A 7953-nucleotide genomic window follows, 5' to 3' on the forward strand; every position below is an offset into this window, starting at 1 on the left:
TTTTTTTTTTTTTTTTTTCTGGCGTGGGCAGGGGTTTCCCTTGCTTCATGGGGCAGCTTTGCCCACGTGCTGCTCTGCCCCTGAGTCTGTCTTGGCGGTCCTGCCTCCTCCAGGCCTCAGCCCCTGCGACCTGGGTTCCGTGTTTGTGTCCACGACACCCGGCGGGCACCAGTGCTTACTGTGTGGCCACCTCTCTCTGCCATGTTTCTGAGCCTCAGCTGCAGGGAAGGGTGTCTCCCCGTCTTAGCAGTGGGGAGCCAGAGGCCCAGAACCGTTGTCCATCCCCTTCCCAGGACCAGGATGTTCCTCATACTGCTTGCCCGTTCCTCCTGGTGCCAGTCTTGGATATATTTTCCACGTTTAGTCTTTTCATCTTTGAGGAGGCAATTTCACCATCACTAGTGGTTCCAGCCAGGTCCTAATGGGTCTGCCTGTTTCGTGTTTAGAGGTATTGCCCCTGCCTAGCTGCCCTTGACCTTTCAGGGTTCATATTCAGGCTTCACCTGTATCTAGGCTTTTTGGCCAGGGCAAGTCACATGACCTCCGTAAGCCTCAATTTTCTCGTCTCTTGTGAGCGAGATTCCCGCTCCCAGCAAGTGTTTCCCCACAGTAACCCGGGGAGTAAAAGCAGCAGAGTGTGGTTTTAGACAGGATCTGAATGTTTGCAACGGGTTTTTTTTCTTTTCTGGTGCGTATGTAGCTTTAGTGTTAAAACTCATTTATAAAAGTTCGTGGGTAGTTGCTTCGGAAGAGCTTGAGAGTTGAAGCAGTATGCCCGAGGCTTTGACAGCCTGTCCTTACTGCCCCCGCCTCCTTGTAAAATGAACTGGAGTCTGAGGGCTGGTTGAGTATAGTGGAGGAACCAGTGGCCTCTTTGAACCGAGGGACTGGACTACAGACCGCGTGGGGCAGAAGCCGCGCGCCTCGGAGGGTGGCGGGCTGCTGGGCAAAGGAGGGGAGGTCGAAGGCCCCGGCTGTAGCGGCCGTGGGGCGGTCTGGACGAAGGGCCCACCAGCTCCTGCGTCCTTGACGCGGGGGGTGGTGGGCGGGGCCTCCCAGGAGGGCGGTCCGCTTGGGGGCGGGGCGGGACGGGTGGGTGCCCCCCCCACCCCCCCGGGGGCTGCCCGGCCCCGCCCAGCCTGACGCGGGCCTGAGGTGGGGCGCGGGGCCGGCTGGTTGAGGAGGAGTCTCCTGAGGGGTCGCCGGGTCCCTTCAGGAAAACATCACTGGGTCTCTTGATTCCCCAGCGTCTAGCCCTGCCCCTCTCAGGGACGACCCTGGGTCAGGCCCCTCAGCCCTGGAGGGGGACCAGGAGCCAGCCTCCTCTGACTTCTCTGGCCCCCCAGCTCCTCCTGAGCAGACTCAGGTACCTTACACCCCGGGGCCCTGCCAGGCCCTGTCCCCTCAGGTAACTGCTCCCGCCCGGCCCCCAGGGCCCTCGGGCTCCGCGTGCGTGGACAGGAAGCCTGCCGCCCCGCCCTCCGCGAGCCCTTCCCCGTGGGGGTGGCCTCCCGGGCTGGGGCGCGGGCCTCGGGGGCGGGCGGGCCGGGCTGCCCCCGCCCAGCTCACGGCCCTGTCCCCGCAGAGCGCGACAAGGAGAATCGGCACCGCAAGCGCAGCCACAGCCGCTCCCGGAGCCGGGACCGCAAGCGCCGCAGCCGGAGCCGCGACCGCCGCAACCGGGACCAGCGCAGCGCCTCCCGGGACAGGCGGCGCCGCAGGTACCAGGGCGGCGGGGCTGCGTCTGGGCCGCCGGCCCCTCTCCACGCGGGGCTGGGGGCTCTGCTGTCTTGTCTGGCCGCCTTCTTCTCTCTGCGGGGGCTTCTGGGGACGAGTCTGGGGTCAGGGCCCCCCTTCCCCCGTCTGGTCTGGGTTCTCTGTCGGCTTCCCGGGCTGCGCTCTGCCTCCCTGGGGCGGCGTCTCTCGGGACAGCTCTCTGCTCGGACGCCTCTTCCCTTCCCAGGCTGCCCCCTGTTCTCTCAGCCCCAGTGGAAGGGCGGGTGGGTGGCACCCCGCCTCCTCCCACCTCAGCCTCTCCAGCTGGAAGCTGGTCTGTCTGGCCCTTCTTCCCTTCCTCGTGGCTGGGGGGCTTGGGGGCGATGCTCTGCCCCAGCCCTGGGGCTCAGTGCCCTCGGGGGGTGCGGTGTGCGGGGGACGAGGGTCCCCAGTCACCCCCTCCCACACCTTTCCCTCCACCCCAGCAAACTTTGACAGAGGCCGCTAAAGAGGAGCACGGTGGATTGATGTGAGTTCTCTTCTGCCCTTCCCCCACGCTCCCGCGCAACCCCGCCCTGTCCTCATCCGCTGCGCTCGAGCACCGGGAGAGTCCCCGCCCAGAACGGGTCGGCCCTGATTGCGTCCTCCTCTCCTCCTTGAGAGCGAGCCGGGCGCCAGGGGAGCCGGGGGGCCGCAGGCCGCCTTTGGTCAGACTGAGGTCGCCCTGCCCCGTCTCTCCCTCCGCCTCCCCCAGTCGCCCCCGCCACGAGAAGAAGAAGAACGTCCGCAAAACTGGACCGTGCACCGACGGGCTTTGAGCACATCACCCCCATGGCATACAAGGCCATGCAAGGTGGGCTCCACGCCTGGGCTGGGGGCGGGTGGGCGAGGCCCTGCAGCAGACCTGCTCCGACACTTTGTCCCTGACCCTTTTCGTCCCTCTTGAAGCTGCGGGTCAGATTCCCCACCCGCCCCCTCCCCACCATGACCCTGATGGCTGGCTGTGACCCCAACGCCGGTGCCCGTGTCGGGAGCCAGATGACCAGACAGGCCGGCGCCTCTACGTGGGCACATCCCCTTTGGCATCACTGAGGTAGCTGCCCCTCCCCTGCCCGCTGCCCCCTTCCTGTGCCGCTGTTCTCTCCCTCGTTCCGCCCCAGCCTGCCACGGTCAGACTCTGCGCCTGCAAGGCCCCCGGCCCCTCCCCGACGGATCGATGGAGTTTGAGCCAGCCAGGGGCGCGGCTGGGTGGCCCTCTCCTCCCCTCCTCTTCCCTCCCCCCATCTCCCCCCCAAGCCTCCTCCAGCTGCCCAGGCGATCAAGCACACACATAACGTACCCACGAGTCTGTGGTCCGAGTCCGTGTGGAGAGAGACAGAGAGGGAGACACGCCACGCACACACACGCAGACGCACGCCCCCAGCCTCTCTGCACGCCTCTTTTCTCTGCCGCCTCCCCGTCCTCTCCCCCACCCCTCCATGGTCGCTGCTCTGATTTTGATCGCCCTGACCTCCCGCCTTCCCCACCGCTCCTGTCCCTCCCCTCTCCCTACCCCTTCCGGCGCCCCTGAGAATCCCAGATCAAAGAGTTGTTTCCATTCTCTTTAAGTGAAATATTGTGGGGCTGAGATCCCTCGTAGCAACAAAAAGAGTTTGCTACCATCGGGCGAAGGCAAGTAAGGTCATTCTGACTTCTCAACCTGCACTTTGCTGCATTTGATAAACCAGCCCCCGACTCCAGGACCAGATCCCTCCACATCACTCTTCTTCCCCCCTCCCGCCCGCCTCGCCCCTCCCTCTCCACCCCTCCGTGTGTCTGCCCTGTTGATGCTCCACTTCATGCCATCTCTTTCCTGCTGTCGCCACTGGATGTTTCTTCTACACTTTCCGTCTGTTTTCTCGCCTCTCCCTCGTTTCCCGCTTCTTCTGATGACCTCCCTTCTTCCCCGGTTGGGGCCCTGGCTGTCCCCTGTGCTGCCCCCTGCCCTTGTTCTTTCATCTTTCTCCTGGCGTTTGTCCCAACTACGATTCTCTGCCCCACCCGGACTCCACTGTCCCCCCCTCCTCCCCCCATCTGTGTCTCCTCTCTCACCCTTCCCTCCTCTCTCCACTCCCCTCCGCCCTCCCTGCTCTCCTCCTCTCTCCTCTGCAGGAGGCCATGATGGATTTCTTCAACGCTCAGATGCGCCTGGGGGGGCTGACGCAGGCCCCTGGCAAACCCTGTCTTGGCTGTGCAGATTAACCAGGACAAGAACTTTGCCTTCTTAGAGGTGAGCAGGCCTTGTTCCCACCAGGCCCTTCTGCAGTCTGCTTGCCACCCAGCTGCGGTCTTGGCACCCTTGGGTGGGCTCTGACCAGCCACTCGCCTTGCCCCTTACCACCTTCTTTCCTGTCCTTTCTTTAGTTCCGCTCAGTGGACGAGACCACCCAGGCCATGGCCTTCGACGGCATCATCTTTCAGGGCCAGTCGCTGAAGATCCGCAGGCCTCATGACTACCAGCCCTGCCGGGCATGTCGGAGAATCCCTCTGTCTACGTGCCTGGTGAGTGGGCTCTGGGGGGGACTGAGGGGGTGCACAGGGCCAGCTCGGGGCCTCTCAGCCTGTCGGGGGCTGGGGCAGGCCCTAGGGTCTTGGGAGAAGTGGGATGCTCTGGGCCTCCAGGTCAGTGCGCGCGTGCCAGAGCCCATGTGGGTGCCCACGTGCCCGTTTGAGCTCCTCCTCGGGCCTGACGGGCGGCTGTCCCCTTCTATCCTGTCTCCGGGCTTCCGCTGACCCCTGGCTTGAAGCAGGTCTCCCCGACGTGGTCAGTGCCGTCTGGGTAGGTGGACAGCGAAGCAGACCTGGGTGGCCCAGAGGCTGCTCTCTGATGGGCCGGAGAGTTGCTGTGTCTTGCAGCACATTGTCTCTGGTGGAGCTCCTCGGTCACTCTGGCCCGAATGCTCACAGATGCTGGCGTTGGGGGCCCTGTCACACTCATGGTGTAAAAGGTCCTTCTGGAAAGCCCTCAGACTGGGCAGGAGCAGCACATGGCTGCACCGGGACCTGCAGGCTTGTGCCGAGGGTGGGCCTGTGTTGGGGGCATCCACCGCCCCGGGGGGTTGAAAACACGGGCTGTCCTAGCTGAGGTTCACACCGAAGGGCGCGTTTTGGAAGCAGTCCTTGTGCTTGTGAAGCCAGGGGTGCGGGGCCCAGCGAGGGTGGCCCTTGGGGACCACCTGGCTCCTCTCTGGTCCCTGCTGAAGAGTGTGGGGGAGGCCAGCAGTCTCTTGGAGCTTGTGGGAGGCCCTGACCTACTGCTGATTTGCCGTGTTTTCTGTGCACGTGTGTCTGGGGGATCAGGCCACAGGATGTGCTTCCGTGCCTCCTGGTGACCCAAATGCGTCCTAACCATCCTGTTGATGCAGGCTGGCCCAAGCCTGCCGTGCCAGGCACCATCTGGGGTTCCCTGTGGGTGCAGTGGTGTCGTGATTGTCCTGTAGTACAGGGTTAGACCTGGTGCCTCAGCCCTGCACGCAGGCCTGCCTGTCATCCTTCCCTTGTGGGAGCCTGGCTCTCACTGCGGCCGTCTCCTCTCCTAGTATTTGCCTCCGGTCTCCATGGAGGGGCTGGGCTCCAGCCACAGTGACTGGGGAGTGTGCTTCCTGGGCTGTGGAGGGGGTAGGAAGCCAGATTCTGCATGTGGGGGAAGCAGTCTCAAACCAGAGAAGTTTCTCTGTAATGCCGAGTTTTTTGTTTTCAATTCAATTTTCGCCGTGCGAGCCTCTGTTGCTGCTTGAGGACTCTCCTTAGTTGTGACGCTTCTCGTGGCAGTGGCTCCTCGTGTGGGGCTTGAGGGCGCTTGCGCTTCAGTTGTGTTCTGTGGGCTTAGTTGCCCCGAGGCAAGTGGGATCTTCCCGGGCCAGGGATCGAACCCTTGTCTCCTGAGTTGGTGGGTGGATTCTTAACTACTGGACCACCAGGCAAATCCTAAACACAATATTTTGATTTTCCTTTCTACTTCAACGAAGAAGTCGAGTTCACAGATTACTGAAGGGGTGAAAGTGATAGTCCCTTAGTCATGTCTGACTCTTTGCGACCCTGTGGACTGTAGCCCACCAGGCTTGTCTATGGGATTCTCCAGGCAAGAATACTGGTGTGAGTTGCCATTCACTTTTGCAGACGATATTCATGAGCCAGGGATCAAACCCAGGTCTCCTGCATTGCAAGCAGATTCTTGACCACTGAGCCACCTGGAAAGCCCCAGAGAGACTCATTTAGTAAAATTCAACAGATGCTTTTGTTGGAGAAGAAACAGTTCAGGACCCTGGATGGGAGGGGCGCGGCCTGAGGCCGTGCACCTGTGTGGCCCGGAGGCGTCTGCAGGCCAGGCCAGTGGCTGGCAGCTAGGGCTCCTGCTGAGGCGGCGGCGATGCCGCGGGCCTAGGGAGGCTTCAGAGCCCATGGGGGCTCTGGGCACCCACGCCAGCCCAGAGCCTCTGTCTGCATCGCTTGATCTGGCGTGGGCCCTCCTGGCAGCCTCAGCACGGCAGGGTGGTGGTGGCTGGGACGCGGCTGCCTCCCCGTGCTGGGCCGCCTGGAGTTCGGCGGCCTGTTGTTCTCATCCGCCCCGCTTCCCCACCAAGAGCCTCGCTCCGGGCGGAACGCTGCCCCTCTGGTCCTCCGGGCTACTGGCGCTGGTCGAAGAGGTGGGCCAGGCCAGGTGGCCGCCGCAGTGGGCCCTGAAAGCAGTCAGGAGCAGGCCACGGTGTGGGCCCCAGGGGCTGGAGGACAGCGCTGCAGAGCCCGGGGGGCTGGGGGGCGGGGGGGGGGACCCGGCTCAGCAGGGGTGTGGCCAGTGGTGTACCTGGTAGTCCTGAGGCCTGCTCTGTTGAGGGCGCCCACTGGACGTAGCTCAGTGCTGAGGGGTGGGCACAGCCCGCAGCCTCACGTACACAGAATGCTGGGCCCGAGGTCCCAGACGGGACCTGGCCCAGAGACACGGGGTGGACAGGCCCGGGAGTCGGGCCCTTGGGGAGCCCTGGTTTAGGGGGTGGGGGCAGGAGCTCTGAGCTGGGGCCAGAGGGGGAGGGAGGAGCCGTGGCTTGCGACCCTCCCTGGGGCTGAGAGCTCCCCCAGCTTGGGGCGAGTGTGGTTGCTGGACCTGGGCGCCGATCGTGTGGCTTGTGCCCAGCTGTGTGGTGTCCGTGAGGAGGGGTGGCAGCCAGGCCGGCCCCCTGGAGACAGCCCCCAAGGTCCCCGTCATGACCGTCCAGGAATGCGCAAACCTGTCTGCTCCACTCCCTCCCCCCAGGAGTCGTGTCCACCGTGGTCCCGGACTCGGCGCACAAGCTGTTCATCGGGGGCTTACCCAACTACCTGAATGACGACAGGTAGGCCTCTGCCTGCCCGAAAACTGATGGACCCTGGCCGACCCCGGGCCCCCCCCTGCCCCGCCTGAAACCTGACTGTGCCCGGCCGCGCAGGTGAAAGAGCTGCTGACGTCGTTTGGGCCGCTCAAGGCCTTCAACCTGGTCAAGGACAGCGCCCCGGACTCTCCAAGGGCTACGCCTTCTGTGAGTACGTGGACATCAACGTCACGGATCAGGTGAGCCCGGCCCCGGCGCGCCGGCCCTGCTGGGGTTCCCCTCAGGGTGGGGCGGCGGCGCTCGCAGCTCTTCCCCCTTTGCCGTGCCCTGTCTGCACGCAGCCTGCTCTGACCCCGACCACCTCTCCCTGCCCCGGCCCTCCCCTGCCCCACCACAGGGCCATCGCGGGGCTGAATGGGATGCAGCTGGGAGATAAGAAGCTGCTGGTCCAGAGGCGAGTGTGGGCGCCAAGAATGCCACGCTGGTGAGCCCCTGGCACGTCATCTTCCATTGGCTCGGGGCACTGGGGCGGGAGGGGCTGGGTGCTGGCGGGTCCCCCACACCAGGGTTGGGCACCCTGTGACCCGCCTCTCCCCTCCACAGAGCACCATCAACCAGACCCCTGTGACCTTGCAAGTGCCCGGCCTGATGAGCTCGCAGGTGCAGATGGCGGGCACCCGACAGAGGTGCTGTGCCTGATGAACATGGTGCTGCCTGAGAGCTGCTGGACGACGAGGAGTATGAGGAGATCGTGGAGGATGTGCGAGATGAGTGCGGCAAGTATGGGCTCGTCAAGTCCATCGAGATCCCGCGGCCTGGGATGCGTGGAGGTGCCGGCTGCGGGAAGGTGCGTCCCTGTGCAGATACCCCACACGTGTGCGCGCCGCGCGCA

The 7953-nt window shown here is 64.2% G+C and overlaps 1 pseudogene; it reads left to right on the forward strand.

The window, feature by feature from the left end:
• Positions 1-3867: 3867 nt before the first annotated feature.
• Positions 3868-7908, forward strand: LOC108635007 (annotated as a pseudogene).
• Positions 7909-7953: the final 45 nt, after the last annotated feature.

The sequence above is a fragment of the Capra hircus genome, unplaced genomic scaffold, assembly GCF_001704415.2.
Source record: "Capra hircus breed San Clemente unplaced genomic scaffold, ASM170441v1, whole genome shotgun sequence".
In the NCBI taxonomy this organism is placed as follows: domain Eukaryota; kingdom Metazoa; phylum Chordata; class Mammalia; order Artiodactyla; family Bovidae; genus Capra; species Capra hircus.